At 37.6% G+C, this 20,130-nt stretch overlaps 1 pseudogene; it reads right to left on the minus strand.

The window, feature by feature from the left end:
* Positions 1-1,156: 1,156 nt before the first annotated feature.
* On the minus strand, positions 1,157-18,221 carry LOC133796083 (3-ketoacyl-CoA synthase 19-like; annotated as a pseudogene).
* Between the last annotated feature and the right edge of the window lie 1,909 nt (positions 18,222-20,130).

Raw genomic sequence — 20,130 nt, forward strand, 5'->3', positions numbered from 1 at the left:
TTATAGATTCAATTTTTGAGCCAAATTTAGCACAAAATTTACATCATCCATTGAAGATGGTCTTACATGTTACAACCAAAGATACATACAATTTAGTATTGAACATGTTATGTTGAACATCAATGTCAAATAGTAAATCTCAAGGCTAACATTAGCCACCAATAGAAGGACTTAAGGCGAATGCATATTTAATTTTGCTCTTTTGCACTGACAATATATCATTTAACACATTTCTAGAGAACAATAGTTTCGAGAAACACCCAAAAAGGGGGGTGAGATACACCCATAAAAGAAGACAACAAAATATAACCTAACTGGAGCACAAATATAATACAATACAAACACATACATACACAATATTATATATAATTCAATACTTCATTCTATATAATTATATATATAATAAAACATCTCTATAGTAATAATGTTGGGACCAACATATTTTATTACTAGGAGCAAGTTATAACTTAATAGAATTATATCTATAAAAAATTAGAAATATACACATTTAAATTTAAATTAAATAATAATTGATAAAACATGTCAAATTCAATGTATAAATATTGATAAACAAAAATAACATAAGGGTATAGTTACAATGTCCATATCTATATAATCTTGGATATATAAAGTTATTTTAGAAATCTAAATAGATAATTAAGTTTATCATAACTTTTTAGTATGTATAAGATAATATATATATATAAATATATTTAGCATTAAGATAATTATTACTATGTGAAAGCATATTTTCTAAAAACTAGATTAAGAAATATTATAACTTATTACAATGTAGAGTTTATTCTTATTTATAAATTGTCCCAAGTTAGGACTAATTTTTTTTTTTGAAAATATGATAGTTATTTTAATATAGTGTAATACTTTGTGGCGGTTTTACTATATACATTTGGTGTGTTGCGCTATAAGCATTCTTGTGCTTGGTACAATGCACCAAATATCAACATAGAAAATATATGACGAAGAAAATCTTATAAAAATCAAACAATAACATGAAAAATAGAAAATGCATTTATACCTATAAGTTAACGTGATGAGCAACTAGTACTTGCATTGATATATCTAATTACGACCAGTAGTAGTGGAGCGACCAGTGCTAGCTATAAGCTGGGTTTTCGATCTGTTGGAATAACACTTGTTAATGCTCAAGCCGAACAAAGCCAAGACAACCATCATTGATCCAACTATACATCTCCATTAAAGGGTTCACCAAAGTCTTTGGAAGGTATTGGTCAATACAATCTTTCAACATGGTGGCATCCTCAAAGTTCTTCATCACCTCCCAAAGCAGTTATTACACTTGAAACCAGCTCTGAAAAACATCATAAAAACCCTATCCCATATATCTTCAGTCTCTTCTTTACTTCCATGTAAACCAATAAGTACCAAAACTCATTGACCGACGTGTTTCTGAACCAGTGAAGCACCATGCGTGATGACTCGAGGTCGTCCTCACTCAACCCTAGATGTTAAGAAAGAACTAACTTAGCTAATCTGTTCATTTGCTCTAATGACTCTCCCTCATTCCTATCAAAAGCTTTTCAGATCTGTTATTTTGTCTATTTGCATTTTTGTGTTATTTCTTTTTTCATTTTGGTGTAAAGGTGTGACCACAACAAGGACACTTGTAAGAATTCTAGAGGTTGTATTTTCCTGGTGTAATCATTGGGCTCATCATGAGTCCCCTATAAATGAAACGTCTCATCCTTAGCATTTCTCAAGCTGAGATTTCATTCCTGGAGTGCTTTTTGTATTTTCCTTTATTGGTATCAGAGCCATTCTCATGGCTCACGCAACAATGTTGACAAGCGACAGTCCTACCCTTCAGACGATTGTCAGAGAACGCCGTGCTCCTGCCGCAAGAACCGATCAACCCTCAGCTCCAGGATTACCCAGCTCTTCTCTTGTTACCAATGTAACCAACATTGCGTCTTAGCAAGGAGCGTCGTGATTAATGTTTACCAGTACCCCCTTCGGTAACACTCTAACTCAACTGTTTGCACTTAATCTTGACAGAAATAACTATTCTCTTTGAAAAACTATGGTTTCAATCATTATCAGAGGACATCGCCTCGATGGGTTTATCAACGAGTCTCGGACATGCCCAACGAAGTATATTCCAGTAGGAGTTGCAACAGGTGATGGAGTTCCAGGTTTTCGTGTGCCCATCAACCCATAATACGAACAATGGATAGTGTGTGACCAGCTGCTTATGGGGTGGCTCTATGGTTCAATGACTGAATATATAGCTACTGAAGTCATGGGTTGTACTACTACCGCAACCCTTTGGAAAGCCTTGGAAAATATCTAGGAGCACACTCCAACTAAAAAATGGATGAGACACACACAAAACTACAAACAACATGCAAAGGTTGCTTGTCTATGGTGGACTATCTTTGGCATAAACGATCTTGGGCTGATATGCTTGCACTAGTTGGTAATCCTTACCCTTAATCTCAACTGGTTACTAATGTTCTAATGAGTCTCAATGTAGAGTATGTTCCCATCATGGTCTAGATTGAAGTCAAAAGAATATCAGTTTGCAAGAGCGACAAGAAGTTCTTCTCATCTTTGACAATAAGATTGAGAGAAAAAAAAAGTGTGAGTCTCAGATTTCTCTCTTTCCATGGCGAGGAGACGTAAATCTGTGCAGAAGCTTGTTAAGCAAGATGATATGTCGGAGCTCCCTTCATCCAATGGTGATGCAAGTGTTCAAGTTCCGACTGCTGAGGAAGTTTTTGAAGAGGAAGTGGGTGTTGTTGATGTAGTGAAGGGGTTCGACCCTAGGGATCCAGGTCTCCCAAGGAAGGAGACAATTGCTCAAGCTAATGATTTGGGTTCAATGTCATGGGCTGCAGAGGTTGATGCTCGATCGTTTCAAGATTCATCCAAATAAACTTGGGCTCGATTTAGGGAATCTCTTCCATCTTATGGTTGTACGAAGCTGCATTTCATGGAGCCAGTTCAGAAGGATGGTCAGTGTAATGTCCCAAATTTCCTAATAAGGTTTAGGACCTTCATTAGGAGGCCGGGAGGGCCATAATTGATTTATTATGATATTTAATGATTATATGCATGTTTATGTGAATTATATTATGATATGATGGTAAATGCATGCATATGGGTTCATTTTTAATTATACGGGCATTTTGGTAATTTGGCCCGTTGAGGGCGTGATTGTGTATTTTCGTGCATGTGGGCGAATTATAAATAATACCACATTATATGTGGATCGGTTCGAGCCATTCGGCATGACGATCATGGAATGCAAGTTCTCGGTCTAGTCATAATAGGATTAAGTTCGGGGCTCGGAGTGAGTCTCGGGGTAATTTGGTGAGTAGAACGTTGCCGGGAATTAAAGGGTAATGGGATGTGAATTATTGGTATTTAAGAATATTGAGAATAACGGGAATTGGAGGGTGTTAATTATAATTAACAAGATAGGTGGGAAATGATAATTTTACCCTTGGGAGTCTTTAGAAGCCTTTATTTGACCTAGGGGCAAAATGGTCTTTTCACCCCTAAGATTTATATCAACTCAAGGTTGTAGAAACCTTCAGACCAAAACAGAGCATCCTCATCTTTAGTTCTTCTCTCCTTCCCGTACACCATTTGTCCTCTTCCATCCTTTGGAGTTTTTGAAGCCAACTTGAAGAACCAAGCTAGGAGATCAAAGGTGGGAGCTTAGGAACTTAGTTCAATCATTGAAGAGGACTCAAATCCAACTTGAGGTAAGGTTTCATCCAAGAACTTAAGCTTTACCCTGTTTTACAAGTTAGTTTTCAGTTGGGAATTTGAGGTGTTAATTGTGAGAATTCATGGAAGTTCTTGTGTAAGATTGCTTGGGTTTTGATGAGGGTGTGATGTAGATGAGGTTTGGGGGTCGAATTTGATGTTTTGATGATGTTTGGGATTGGTTTGGAGGTTTGTTTTTCAAGGGAAATCGCAGGCGAGAAGATCAGAAAAGTTTCTGTTCTGTTGATGGCGCCCCAGCACCATTCCTGGCGCCCCAGCGCTAGGCAGGGCTGTTTCTGGAGCTCTCTGACTTTGGGGCAGCGCTCCAGCGCTAGTGTATTTTCCAGCAAGCTTATTTTAGGGCTCGGGTGTTGGTTCCTTTACCCCGTTTGGGTAGATTAAGAGTCCCGAGAGTGTGGGATGGATCCCGGAAGTGAGGTTTTATATTGTAAACCTTTTTATGATTTATTTATTGATGGGATTCCATATTTGGTTATGACTAGGTGACCGCTAAAGGATCAAAGGATTGATCATTCTCAAGGGTCGTTCTTTTACTAGTTCTTGCTCGAACCTGAGGTAAGAAAATTGCACCCTGTGTATGTGTGACATGCATGGTTATTTTTTGATGCATGTTGGATGCTTAAATGTAATGCACGAGAAACATGTTGAGTAAGCATGCTGAATGCCCCCCCCCCCCTATTTGGATATTTGACTTATGATATATGTTTGGTGGCATGGCTTACTTGTGTATGGCACTGACTTATTAGTCGGAATCGGCAATGGTGTCAGATCCATCTGTGAAGCTGTGATTTACTAGTCAAGTTCACAATGGGTTGAACACTGGTCCTGTTTTACTGACCTAAGAGTCAGAAATGGCATAGCGTCATGTACGCTGAGCCAAATGAAGATTAGATCTAATCAATATCAGCGTTGAATGACTCATATGGAGTATTAATGCTGGACTGACCTGAAGGTTGATGAAAATTATAAGCGCTTGCCTAGTCTAAGACTAGTTACTAGATCCAGGGCCTAAGGCCTAGGTGACTACTTGTCACATGGCTAGGAGGGTATGGAACCTCCGAGATGGACTTATTAGTCATCTAATTGAGAGGGACTTATCAGTCATCTGACCGAGATGGACTTATCAGTCATCTGACCGGGATAGACTTATCAGTCATCTGACCGAGATGGACTTATTAGTCATCTATCTTTTATCCAGGGATATTCGCCCGATATGGTTACCGGAACCACCAGTGTTGAATCACTTATCTAATTAAGACTGACTTGATAGTTGTCCACTCAGGAGGGCAGGATTCTTTATCCTGGATACCCATTCTTACATGAATTTGTTTGCCTGCTTGATTAGGGCTATATCTGCTAGGCATGTGCCTTATGATTTGATGATATGTTATTACTGTTCATGAGCATATTAAGTTTTCTTGCTGGGCTTCGGCTCACGGGTGCTATGTGGTGCAGATAAAGGCAAAAGAAAGCTGGACCATCCTTGAGTTGGAGAGCTTAGGTGATGATGTGTACATATGCATTGGCTCGACCACCACGGCCGAGGTTTGAAGATGAACTGGGGTTTAACCTTGTTTTGCCACTTAGATCGGCCTGTTGTAAATATTTTCTTGTAGTAGACTCTGAAATTATATTTTGGGATCCCAATGTATATATTAAACTTTCTAATGAAACGTTATATCTTAGCCAAAAATTTTAATCCCTAAACTGCGAATCATACTTAGTTACACGATTTTGGCCAAATGACTCGATTAGCGAGTTTAGCATTGTTTACAAGGCACACCGTAACGGTCCCTGGAGTTAGGGCGTTACAGTCAGCTAGTTGCTAAGCTGGATGTTGATGAGATTAAAGTGGAAGCTTCATTTTGGAAATCTGCTCTGATCTGTGTGGTGATAGGTGCTAATCCTCCACTAGCAGTTTTTGAAGGGTTCATTAAACGGATTAGGGGAAAGCTTGGTATAGAGCGTGTGGCTTGAATGAATGCAGGGTTCACAATGGTGAAGTTTAGGGATGAAGCTACTCATGATCTGGTTTTGGAATCTGGGGTGATTCATTTTGACAAGAAGCCTGTAGTTCTCTGCCCCTGGACTACGGACATTGATTCCTTGAAGTCAGTCAAATCAGTGCCAGTGTGGATTAGATTATCTGATCTTGGTTTACAATATTGGGGAGTGAAATGCTTGAGTGCTCTTGTCAGTACAATGGGTAAGCCTATAATGATAGATAAGACAACCAAGGATAGATCTATGATTAAGTTTGCTCGAGCTTTAGTAGATATGGAGATTGCTGAAATACTACCTAAATATATCAACTATCTAAATGAGAGGGGTCAAGTTATGGAACAACCTATTGAGTATGAATGGTTACCAACTAAATGCTCTAACTGTAAGAAGTTGGGACATACAATTGCTACTTGTAAGTCTGGTTCTGAAGTAGCCTGGAGGAAGAAGGATTCTAAGAGTAAGCTAGAAACTGACCCTTCTAGAGTTGAGGAGACTGTTATTTCGAATAGTTCTGATCCGATGAACTCTGTTTGGATTCAACAACATCAGCTAGGTTTGACTCAACCAAGTGATTGACCCAAAGAGCAACATTGGTCATATCCAAAAAAATCTGGGGTTATGAAACCAACAGAACAGATTCCAATTAAGCAGACCAGGAACTCATTTAGTGTTCTCCAAGAGCAACAGAGGGTATTGACTGATTCTTCTCTGAATTTAGACCTGAATGGAGTTCTACAACATTCTGAGTTGGAATGTTAGAGGTTTGAATAGGAAAGATAAACAGATGTCAGACCTTGATGTCTGTAGATTGAATAAAGTTGGAAATGGGGCTCTTCTTGAAACTAAAATCAAGGGAGAGAAAATCAAGGATGTTATGTGTTCTACTTTTGTTGGTTGGGATTATTATAGTAGTTTTAGTTTGGAGGGTAGAATTTTATTGATTTGGAAGGTAATTTGGTTCATACTGAAGTTATTCAAGAAAGTGACCAATTTTTACATTGTAGAGTTAGAATTTGCAATAGCAAACATGATTTTTGTCTTACTATTGTGTATGGTTCTAATTTGTTGGAGGTTAGGAGAATCTTATGGTATGATTTGGCTCATTTGTTCTTCCCAATTAAACCTTGGGTCATTTTAGGAGATTTTAATGCTGTATTTGACACTAATGACAAAATGGGTGGGAGATCAATCTCAGTGAATGCTCGGCAGTGGCTACACCTCGGATTGGTTGATGAACTGAAGATAATGAGATCTTATTATACTTGGTCTAATAATCAAGAAGGGGGGAATCACATTTTCTCTAAGTTGGATAGGATGTTTTCTAATGAGGACAGGTTGGATTCATTTCCGTTTGTTACTGTTGTTTCTCAATGGGAGGTGATATCTGAGCACTATTTTATTTTACTCAAACAACTTAATGTCAGGAAAATGGGGGTGTAACCGTTTCGTTTCTATAACATGTGGTCCGCTCATCCTAGTTTCAGGAAGGCAGTTTTGGCCAGCTGGTCCAAACTGTTACAAGTAGAGGGTCGTGGCTTTGAGCATATTGTTTGGAAGCTTATCTGCCTTAAGCATGTGTTGAAGAAGTTTAATTGGCAGGTTATGGGGGATGTGGTTTGTAATTATGAGAAAAGTAAAGCTTTATTTCAGCAGGCCAAATCCGAACTTTATGATGACTCGAATAATAGTTGTTTGAGTTTGGTGGAAAGAGAAGCATTCCTAGAATTTAGTAGACAGGAGAAGCTATATGTTGGTTTCCTTCGACAAAAGAGTAAAATCGATTGGCTTCGTTTTGGTGACAAAAATTCCTCTTTCTTTCATGCCAGTCTGAATAAAAGGAAAGTCGCCAATAGGATTGTGTCCTTCATATCTGCTGAAGGTCAGGTTGAGGATGATTATAATAAGGTTATTCACAATTTTTTGCAGCATTTTAAGAGTTTCTTGGGTTGTGCTAGTAAGGCTACAGGTTGTATTGACCCCCACACTGTTGCTTATGGTCCGGTTTTGGGTTTTGATGCCCAATTGGAGTTAATCAAACAGTTCTCCTCTCAAGAAGTTAAATCGGCTTTGTTTAGCATTCACTCCATTAAGAGCCCGAGTCCTGATGGTTATGGGGCTGGATTTTTCAAAGCTTTGTGGAAGGATATAGGCAAGGAAGTGTCTATGGCAGTCCTTTATTTTTTTGATTCTGGTTATATCCCTAACTTTTTGAATAATACTATCATTTCTCTCATACATAAGGTGGATCATCCGGTTAATGCTGCTGATTTTAGGCCTATCGCTTGCTATACCACTATTTACAAATGCATTTCTAAAATGCTTTGTAGTCAGCTTGCAACTGTTCTCCCTTCTCTAATTAATCAAAATCATGGAGTTTTTATAAAGCATAGATCGCTAGCTTATAATGTCCTCATTCTTCAAGACTTGATTAGGGGGTATAATAGGAAAAATAGTTCTCCTCAATGTACGATGAAGATTGATATTAGTAAAGCTTACGACTAAATTGATTGGGATTTCTTGGAGAAATTATTCAATGCTCTTTGTTTTCCTAGTCGTTTTATAAGGTGGATCATGGTGTGTTTGAGAGGTACTTCCTACTCTTTGGTGATGAATAGTCGAATTCAAGGTCATTTTCAGGGAGGCAAAGAGCTTAGACAAGGTGACCCAATCTCTCCTATGATCTTTGTTATAGTGATGGATTATCTTACCAGAATATTGATTAAAGCTTCCAAGGAGAAAGATTTCAGATTTCACCCTCTTTGCAAATCTCTTAATCTTGCTAGTCTATGTTTTTATGATTATCTCCTTCTGTTTTGTAAAGCTAATTCTAAATCTGTTCAGATCATTCGAAAAGCTTTTGAGGTGTTTTCTTCTTCATCGGGTTTGATTATCAACAATCATAAGTCTCGTATCTACTTGGGTGGAGTGTCCGAAACAGTTAAATATTCTATTCTAGAGGTTTCTCAGCTGGTTGAAGGGTTCTTTCCTCTGACATACCTTGGGGTTCCTTTGAGAACAAAAAAATGGAAGGCAATTGACTGTGATATTATACTCAAGAAGATCAGGATGCGGCTACATGTCTGGGCTAGTCGACATCTGTCTTATGCTGGTCGGGTTCAGCTGGTGTACTCAGTGTTGTTGGGGATTCGCAATTATTGGGTGAGTATTTTTCTGTTACCTCAAGGTGTAGTTAGAGACATTGATCGTCTTTGTAGGAAATTTCTTTGGGGTGAGAAGGATTCTTGGAGAAAATTTCATCTTACATCTTGGGAGCAAGTTTGTCGTCCGAAGAATTATGGTGGATTGGGATTTAGAGAGGGGCCAACTTGGAATAAAATTCTGCTAGCAAAATTTATTTGGGCTATTTCTTCTAAGCAGGATCTGCTATGGGTGAAATGGGTGAATTGTATTTACTTAAAAGGGGCTCATCTTTGGGATTATATGTTACAGCATGATACTAGCTGGTATTAGAGAAAACTCATCAAACTTTGCAGGTCTTTGTCCAATTCTGATTTGGCTTCTTCTGTAGTGCATGGAAAGCTTCAGATGGGTAAGCTCTACTCTCTATTTCTTCCAGGCGAGCTAGTAAGCTACGAGAAGACAGTTTGGTGTAAACTTTCAGTTCGAAAACACAGGTTTATCATGTGGCAAGCTGTTAATCAGAAGCTTCTAACAAGGGACTTACTTCACTCCTGCCATCTGAATATTCCCTGCTTGTTATGTCCAGTTTGTGCTCAAGCTGTTGAAAGTCATGTTATATTATTTTATAATATAATGTTTTAGATTAGATAAATGTGACATAGAGTGTCACATATTGTAACATATAATAGAGAGTTACATTATTTGGATATATGTGAAATATCCAAACATGTAACATATTTGGTGTTACAAATTCATCACAAATTTGTAACTCCTAAATATCACCCATTATTGTGTAGATTTGTTATTACACAATATTGAGATGAATTTCTTAAAGCCATATGAGAAATGGCTGATAGAGATGTGATTTTAACTCTCATATTGTGTATGGAAGTTACAAAATCAAGTGGGAATAAATTGGAACGTTTTGAAAAAACTGAAAAAATGTGTTGCTGAAATTGACTGAGGGTCGCGGCGCTTGGAACAAGCGCCACGGCCCTAAAGGCTGACAGCTTCATATAATTTCGGTTTTTATCCAATTTTGAACGATTCCAACAGCCAAGTAACTCCCAAATCTCTATTTTAATTCCATAAAACACTCAATTAATCATTGGTAACAGCCATGGGGGTTGGTGGAATTTTAAATTCAAAGGGTGTCTCTAAACTCTATAAATAGGAGCCTAATGCTCACTTGTAAGACACACCATTTCTATCCACTAAAGCACTTGGCTAGAAACACCTTGAGGCTTGATAATTCCATAAAGCATTTCCAAAATCTGAGAGAGATCCCTTAGTGCTTGAGTTAGGGGGAAATAAGCTTTTGGACAAAGGTTTCAAACATTGTTCAAGTTGGTGATCCCCAATCCTCTTCACTTAGGTTGTGTAAGTGAGAGTTTGTTTGTGGTTTATGTTCTTCCTTTTATTCTATTGTTCTTCTTCTTATTCTCTTGTTTTATTTACTTGTATATTTTGTTTAAGAGTTGTAATCTCTTCATTTGGTCCAAACACTTTATTTTATTTGTAACTTTTGTTTTGAGTTGTATTTTACTATTCTCTTCTTCTTCATCGTCTTCTTCATTTCCTTTGTTTTATTTGTATTTTCAGTTATAGAGTTGTAACACTTTATTTAATCAATCTTGTCCATTGTAATATTTTGCATAGAGTTGTAACATTATCTTACCATTTCCATTGAGGCAATATTATTTTTCCTAACAAGTCACTCTCATCTATTTTTTTACTGTATTTTCTCCAAGAGAGTTATGTGCACTGTCTATGGTTGGCTGGTCGAAGAAGATGCTGGGTGTTTCTTGTGGTGGCAGCGGCTCTTGCTGCCTCAATCCATTTTATTTGGATTAATAGGAACAATTTTTGTTTTGAGTATAGTTGTTTTATTGTTTCTCAAATTGATACTTTGATTAGATTTTCTGTTAAATCAAGAGTTCTAAGCATTAATGCTAGGAAATTGTCTTCAAGAGAGAGACAAATGTTAAACTTTGTTTCCAGATTGTAATTTGAGGGGGAATTTTTGCTCCTGCCTTTTGTTGTACTAGCTTGTTTGATCAATAATATTTTCATCTTGATAAAAAATAAAAATAAAAGACTGAGAGATGAATGCTCTACCCTAGGAGTTGAAAACTCTAAATTCCTCTAGGACTCTTCTGCAAAACTTTGAAGGACCCTCCAATTATGGAAAGAAACCAAGCTTCACTCTATTAGGAACAAGTTTCCTAATACGCAGCAAAATGGTGGTGGGTTGGCTAGTGTACAATAAAAAATTTTGTAACATATTTAAACTACCTTTAAATATGCAGATTCATTAATATACATACATTAATCATAAGCAAGAAAAGAATAGAAAACATACATCTTGATGCTTATCAAGTGTCCTTGCTATCTTTTCGTAATTTGAACGAACTTTCTATCCAAGCTACTCACAGGCACTCATACCAAGATCTTCCACAACGTTCTCTACACCTTAAGAAGTGTGTGGGCACTTAGAGAATAGAGGATGGTAAATTTCTGATTCAATTTGATGTACTCAACACATGAGATCAAGAGAATAGGTCTGAGATTGGTTATCTTCTTCAAGAAGAGATAGAAAAAATATTGTTCTTTTCTTTACAGCGAATAAGAGAGTGTCTTTTATTTTCTGATAAGTCTAACTTAAATAAAAAATATTTAAATTTAAAAAATAAATATGTAACCAATTTACAATTTATCTTTTAATTAATTAATTATCTCATTAATGAAAATATAAAAAAAAAATAACTTTTGAATTTTCCATTAATTAATTAATTAAATAAATAAAAGTAAAAAATCTATCCCTAAAAAATCATGTAGCACCCTATATTTTAGGGATATTTGATTTTTCCACAATTATTTAATTATTTATTCAAACTACCTTATGAGATAAAATCTAACAACCTGATAATTAATTCAAATTTGAATTAATTATCTTATTAACTAATTATCAAATATAATTAATTATTTGAATAAATATAAATCTTTTAAATTCAAATCCAATTTGAACGTATCAGATTATTGTCTCCCACTAAAATAAAGATATTTAACTAATTCTACCAATTACTTAAAACCAATTTTAATTAATACTAATTTTGAGTATTAAATATTAATTTTACTATAATTTCAAAAATTATAATTATTAATTATTTAATATAATTTCGAAAATTATATATTAATTAATTTTGTTAATTACAACTAATTTTTAATTAATTAATTAATCACTATTATCACATAATTGCATATTCGGCCCGAGAACAAATTTCTTCTTAAATATGTCTTTTCACCATTTTACCCTTTATATCAACTCTTGCCTTGAATAGTTTTGATAGAGCCATTGTGGGGACCTATGGACCTATAATTCCAAGCTCCAATAAATTTGAGATTATTAATTAAACTCTTTAATCAAATAATCTTAATTTATTAATCTCATGATTACTCCACTATAAATATGAGACTGCACTCTTGTAATTATAGACATTTCATTTCCTGAGTACTTTATAATAATAAAGCATCCATTGATATAATCATTTCATACAAATTAACCCTCTAATAATGGTTCATAATTAATCGGGAATAAAATTACCGTTTTACCCTTTTAATTATATCTTGTTTCCTTAAGTACCATTGACTTTACTAGTGAAGGTTAATTCATAACTAAATTATGAATTTGAGTTCAATAACTTTTTCAGTCCCAAAAGTCAACCCTTAAGAGAACCATTATTCAATCTGTTACGAGAAGGTATAGATTCCATATCTGTATACTATGTCCCCAGCCATTTACATTAATGAGTTCCCAAAACAAAAGTTTCTTGCTTGATCATTCTGACAGACCCTAACGAGTGAATCAAAGAACTCATATAACATACACAGGAGTTCAAAGTAACTTCAAGATTAAGATCTATTTTTAAATGATCATGAGTTGATATATTTAATTAATACTTTGAAACGATAGTTAACTAAGTATTAATAAACATATCTGGTTCAGTTCTATATATTCTCTTATATATAAAATACCTCCACTAAAGTGTTCTACTACACTAGTGATCCGGATCTAGATCACATGTATTCATAATACTATTGGACCGTACTTGCAGTAATTAATCTAAAGATTCCATAATTTTATTTTACAGTGAACTATTCGAGTTCATTTATCTCAACCACAATCCTCCCGTACCAATATGTGGTTGAGATCACATATATGAACTTAGGAATTTTTTTGATATTTACTTAGTATTATCACAAAATAATATAGTCCATAAAATATATGCATAACAAATTCAATTTATTTATTTATTTCTTAAAAAATGTATACTACATATGCTTTCAGGGCACAATTCCCAAAAATCTCCCACTTGCCCTAAAGCAAATAAGGCATCTCTCTCTCCAATGTTTCTTTCATGCTCCCTAAAAGATTTCATGGATAAAGTCTTTGTGAAAGGATCTACAAGATTATGCTCGAAGCTATCTTCATAACTGCAACATCTCCTCGATGAACTATCTTTCTTACCAAGTGATACTTCCTCTCGATGTGATTTTCCCTCTTGTGACTCTGTGGTTCCTTTGAGTTAGCTACTGTCCCATTTTTGTCACAGTATAGGACTAGTGGCTTATCCACATCTGGCACTACTTCCAGATTGGAATAGAACTTCTTGAGCCACATAGCCTCCTTAGTTGCTTCATAAGCTGCTTTATACTCGGCTTCCATGGTGGAGTCTGCAATGCTGGTTTGTTTAATACTTCGCCAGACTACTGCTCCTCCTCCAAGAGTAAACACTGATCCAGAAGTCGATTTCCGACTATCTCTGTCTGATTGAAAACCAGAATCAGTGTAACTAGTGGGGTTCAGGTCTCCACCTGAATATACAAGCATATAATCTCTAGTATTTCTAAGATACTTGAGAATATTATTCACTGCAATCCAATAACTCAATCCAGGATTGGATTGATAACATCTGACTATCCCTATCACATAACAAATGTTAGGTCTGTACATAGCATAGCATACATTAGACTGCCTACTGCTGAGGCATAGGGATACTATCTTATATCTTCCTCTTCCTAAGGTGTTTTGGGACACTACTCCTTGGAAAGGAATACTCTAGAACGGGTTGGCATATCACCCTTATCAGAGTTTTGCATATTAAAGCGTTCTAGCACCTTATCAATATAAGTTGCTTGAGACAATGCCAAAGTTCTATGAAGCATGTCAATATGGAAAAGCACATTCTCTTCCATTTAAAATCTCTGAAAATAGTTCCAAGGCAACTCTAGACTTGATTCATACAGACATTTGGGGCCCTTCTCCCATAATGCTCAACACTAATATGAGAATCCATATCCATTTTTTTGATGACTTCAACAGATATACATGGATTTATCCCTTGAAAAACAAGTTAGAAGCCTTAAGTGTGTTTATTCAATTCAAATCCATGGTTGAAAACCAATTTGAGAGAACGAAAAAAAATATAAACTCCAAATCGATTAGGTTGGAGAGTATCAATCATTCACCAATGTATTCAAGAAGAATGGAATTATCTTCCAACATTCCTGCCCACACACGTCAGCCCAAAATGGTCGTGCAGAGATGAAGCACCGACACATTGTGGAAATGGGACTAACATTGTTAGCTCAAGAAAGTATGCCTATGAAATTCTGGTGTGACGCACTCCATACAACAGTTTACCTCATCAACATGATGCCCACACATGTACTAAGCAACAAAACTCCCTTTGAAGTCATACATTCGAAGAAACCCATCTATAGTTTCCTCAAAGTTTTTGGGTCAACCTGTTTTCCATGTCTTTGACATTATGAAACACACAAGTTCACTTTCCATTCAACTAAATGTGTCAATCTTGGATATAGTGATTCTCACAAAGGTTAAAAATGTTTGAGCTCAAATGGCAGAATTTAAATCTCTAGAAATGTGGTAATTAACGAAAAATAATTTCCCTTCCAAAAAGGTTTTCCAACTAATTATCAAAGGGAACCTGTGATCAGTGTTGACACTCCTTGTTCCTGGATCTTTCTGTTTAAACCTGAGAAAACAGCTCAATTTTCCATTCCAGAAACTCCAAATTTCTCAGTTGGTACATGTCATACAACAGCTGCCCAAACACTACAACAATCCTCGATGCCAAGTTCATCACACACAGATCATGTAGAATTCTCAAATACATTTGTTTCTAATGTAGCCCTCCATGTCGATATTGAACCTCACTTGGCAACAACAACTAACCTACATGCTAAAAGTGAAACTCTACCAAATGCTCATAATGCTCAGGAACCGAGACACTTCCATCCTATGATCACAATATCAAAGGATGGTATCTTTAAGCCAAAAGTGTATGTTGGCCAAGAAAAATGGGAGCATATAGATGAGGGACCGAGTTCAATGGAAGAAGCACTCAAACATGAGGGGTGGAAGACAGCAATGGCCAAAGAATTTAATGTTATTATAAAGAACAAGACTTGGACTTTAGTTCGCAACTCAGCTAATTTCAACATTGTGGGAAACAAATGGGTGTTCAAGATCAAGCATAATGCTAATGGGTCTTTTCAAAGGTACAACGCATGACTTGTAGCAAAAGGCTTTCATCAACGTCCTGGTTTAGACTTTGGAGAAATGTTTAGTCCAGTCATAAGAGCATCAACCGTCTTAGTAGTGCTCACAATTGCAGTAGCAAAGAATTGAGATGTTCGTCAACTTGACATCAATAATTCCTTCTTGAATGGGAGGCTTGAATAAGTTGTCTACATGGATCAACCACAATGATTTGAAGACAAGTCCAAACCAAATTATGTGTGCAAGTTGGATGAATTATTGTATGGCCTGAAACAGGCGCATAGGGCCTCGTTTAATTGTCTCAAAAACACCTTACTTGACTGGAAGTTTGAAAATTCTAAGGCCTACACTTCCTTCTTTATGCTGAAGACTACCCATTATGTGATTATGATACTCATCTATGTAGATGATATCATCAACACTGGAAATAGCTCAAAGGAGCTCAACTTGTTCATTAAGAAACTGAACAGGGTGTTTGCCTTTAAACACTTGGGTGCCTTAAACTTCTTTCTTGGCATAGAAGTCTATTGTGACACCACCAGGATGTATCTTTCTCAGGGAAAATACATAGCTGAGCTATTGAAGAGACCTTATATGGTCCATCTCAAACCGTGTACCACACCTGTGGTAGCGAGTACACCATTATCATTAAATGATAGTAAAGAGTTAAATGATACAACTCTGTATAGAAGCGCAGTTGGAGCACTGCAATACTTTGCTCATACTCGACCGGACATCTCATTCGTTGTAAACAAGCTCAGCCAATTCTTGAAATGTCCCACAACCCCGCATTGGAGTGTTGCTAAGCAAATACTCAGATACTTGAAAGGAGCTCTACCCCATGGCCTACATATCAAAAATAGTGAGCGACTCACACTGAAGGGATACTCGGATGCTGAATGGGCGTGTTGTACAGGCGATAGGAAATCTGTTGTTGGATACTGTGTGTATTTCGGGGAAACACTCATCTCTTGGTCTTCAAAGAAACAAACTGTAGTTGCATGGTCAAGTACAGAGTAAGAATATCGAGCACTTGCTCAAGTTTCAGCAGAAATCTCTTGGCTGGAGTCATTGCTCAAGGAGATGAAATTCCACCTTTGCTCCACAGCTGTAATACGGTGTGACAACTAGAGTGCTTGCGCTGTAGCCTATAATCCTGTGTATCATGCTATAACAAAGCATATCGAGCTTGACATTCACATTGTGCGAGATAAGGCCCTGAAAAAACAAGTGAATATTCCATATGTAGCATTACATGACCAGGCTGTAGACTATCATACCAAAGGTCTATCCCATTCTTGGTTCTAGTTTCTTGTTGACAAACTTGGTGTGACAACTTCACCTCTACGTTTGAGGGGTGGTATTAAGAAATAATTAACTTAGCTAATCTGGTCATTTGGACTAATGATTCTGCCTCATTCCTATCCAGAGCATTTCAGTTTCGCTATTTTGTCTGTTTGCATTTTTCTGCAATTTCTCTTGTCATTTTTGTGTAAAGGGGTGACCAAAACAAGGACTCCTGTAGGAATTCTAGAGGATTTATTTTCCTGCTGTAATCATTGGGATCATCATGAGTCCCCTACAAATGAAACGTCTCATCCTCAACATTCCTTGGGCTGAGATTTTATTCATGTTGTGCTTTTTGTATTTTCCTTTCTCTAGACTCATTCCAACTCCATCGATAACTGCCCTTCCCCAGGGTGAATACAAAAGTGTTCAGCCCCGGTCCTAAAATTCAAACCGATGGAAACCTGCTTCATAGCGGATTGACTAGTGGTTTTGTTGTGACATATCTTGTTTCTAAGATTAGACATGGAAAACCTAAGTACTTCCCTCATAGGTAATATCTTAGGTACCAAAATCCTAAGATTCAGCTTCAACGACTTACGTGCTGCCTTGGTGAGTTTCTTAGTGAGTCTAAAACCTTGGTATCCTTTATCATCTTCTAACTGAATACAACATTGATATGCATCGTCGTCAACTCCGAGATGGTTTCGAATGAGGTATTTGAGCTGCAAGATGACTCTTTGGTTAAGAAAAAAATTGTTTGTGAAGAGCATAGAGCAGCTTGCTGACCGAAACAAACAGTTGCAGGGCGTCATTGACTTTTCTTTTCCACAGTACCAGTTAGGCCCAAATGACTTTGTCGAAACGACAATTGCGCTCGCATTCTTGTGGTTCTTGAACAGTTGTTGGACATGACGATACTCGCGCTCCCCATCCTAGAGAGGTTAAATGACATGGCGTTTCTCTCATCTTGTAATGGTTTACTATCCTAGAAGTCAAGGAGGGAGCCGGGGAGAGAAGCAAGACATTGACAACGAGGATGTTGATCTGGGGCACATAAACGACTTCGTTTTCGCAAAGAGGTTGTCAAGAGTGGTGAAGATGACTTCGTCCATCTCGGTGAATGCGTCGACCAGAGTTGGAGTCTCTTCCCTTCCTTCCATGACGTTTCTGGGGCAGTAGGTTTCTTCGCCGATGCCGGAGCTAACGATGGTTTTCAGAGGAAGCGGAACTCGTCGATGGCGAGGTTCTCATTTCGGAGGACGATTTGGGCGCATGAATCAGTGCTGAGCTTGGTGTCCTTATGGGGCTTGTAACACTCGTAGGCCAGCATGTAGCAACTTTGGTCTTCTCGTGGAAGAAGGGTTTTAATGAGACATGAGAAGGCATATGATAGTGCAACTACTATACTCACAACCAGGAGCTCCATGCGAGCAATATTGCTAGCTATAAAAAAACTAGGCCAATATAATAATATTTATAGGAATGACACATACAACTTTGTAGATATTGTCGTGTATTGAAAACAGTATTCAATTTATAATTAAAGCGGATGAATAGGAACATTCAAACATCTATAAAATCTAAAGAATGAATTTTTTATTTTTATCTATTTCCTTTTTCTATTTCCAATTTTTTAGTATTTTCCTCTTTTCTTCTCTCTCACTCTTTTGTCACTCTTTTGTCATAGTTGAGTCATTATTTCATTCCTCGTGATTGAATCTGATAGAATACGCCTTCTTTGAGACAAGGCCAATCTCCAGCTATTTCTAGCAATTTCATTCAACAACCAAAACAAATTGTTCTATGGGTCCTTATATACCCTCTGTTCAGAAATTACAACAGAAATAACAACAGAAATAAAACAAATGCAACTGAATACTCCCAGCCGCTCCTCTCATTTTTGCTCCAGCCTAACAAACTCCTTGAGCCATCGGGGTCGTACGCGCACTCGCGCTTCACGCGCTTGCACTCTCTCTCCATCCCTTGCTGGCTGTTTTTCTTCCTTCTCCACGCAGCTCTCTTCTCCTGGAAACTGAGTTGGTTCTCCTTCACAGCTAGCTTGCTCAATCCAGCTTCTCACCTTCTCCTGCATCTCTTTCGGGTCCAGTGCTATTGGGCTTTCCAACTGGGCTGGGCTAACACTACTCCCCTGCTCGAAAACAACCTTGTCCGCAAGGTTGGTAAACCCATGCAGCTGACAGAATTGTGGAAAATCTTCCCACGTTGCATCCTCTGGAGCACACAGGGACCACTGAACTAACACTTGTTTTTTGCCTTCACTGGTTCTAGTAGCTAAAATAGCCTGGGGAGTCATAACTGGTTTGTTGTTGACAGAGTACTCGGGTAGTGGAAAGCAAGGCAAGGTGGAGTTGCCATGAAATGGTTTGAGCAGAGACACATGAAAAGTTGGGTGGATTCGACTTCCAGCCGGTAATTCCAAGGTGTACGCCACGGCTCCCACGCGAGCTAAGACCGGAAAAGGTCCAAAATATCTCCGGCATAGTTTGTAGTTAAGTCGTTTAGCCACAGTCGCCTGTCTATAGGGCTGTAATTTCACTAAGACCAGCTCGCCGACCTTGAATTCGATATCCCTGCGTTTCTTATTCGCTTGCTGTCGCATACGGTGTTGGGCTTGGAGCAGATTGTCTTTCAATTGCTGCAAAATGGTGTCCCGAGAGAGTAAATCATTTTCAACCGCCTGAATGGTAGTGGAGCCTCTTGTGTACGCCGGAATGGTAGGAGGAGCTCTGCCATAAACTGCCTGAAAAGGAGTCATACCAATAGCGGAGTGATGACTGGTGTTATAGTGATATTCTGCCCACGAGAGAAATTTGCTCCACTGCTTAGGATTGTCCGCTGTAAATGCCCTTAGATATTGTTCCAAATATCGATTGGTAACTTCTGTTTGCCCATCCGTTTGTGGGTGATATGAGGAACTCATTTTCAGCTTCGTGCCCATAAACTCAAACAATTTCTTCCAGAAGGCACTAGTGAAAATTGGGTCTCTATCCGAAACGATAGATCTTGGCATACCATGCAAACGGATCACCATATGAGAAAAAAGATCAGCGACCTTGGTGGCTGAATAATGGTTCGGCAATGCTCCGAAATGAGCGTATTTGGTGAAGCGATCGACTACAACCAAAATGTTTGTGACCCCAAATGAATTTGGCAATCCCACAATAAAATCCATCGCCAAATCCTCCCATACGCGTTCCGGAAGCTCCAATGGCTGTAGCAATCCATAAGGGGCAGCAGGTGAATACTTGACTGTTTGACAAACGAGACAAGATTGCACAAAACTTCGAACTTCAGATTTCATACCCGGCCAAAAA

Source organism: Humulus lupulus, chromosome 8, assembly GCF_963169125.1.
Source record: "Humulus lupulus chromosome 8, drHumLupu1.1, whole genome shotgun sequence".
Taxonomy (NCBI): domain Eukaryota; kingdom Viridiplantae; phylum Streptophyta; class Magnoliopsida; order Rosales; family Cannabaceae; genus Humulus; species Humulus lupulus.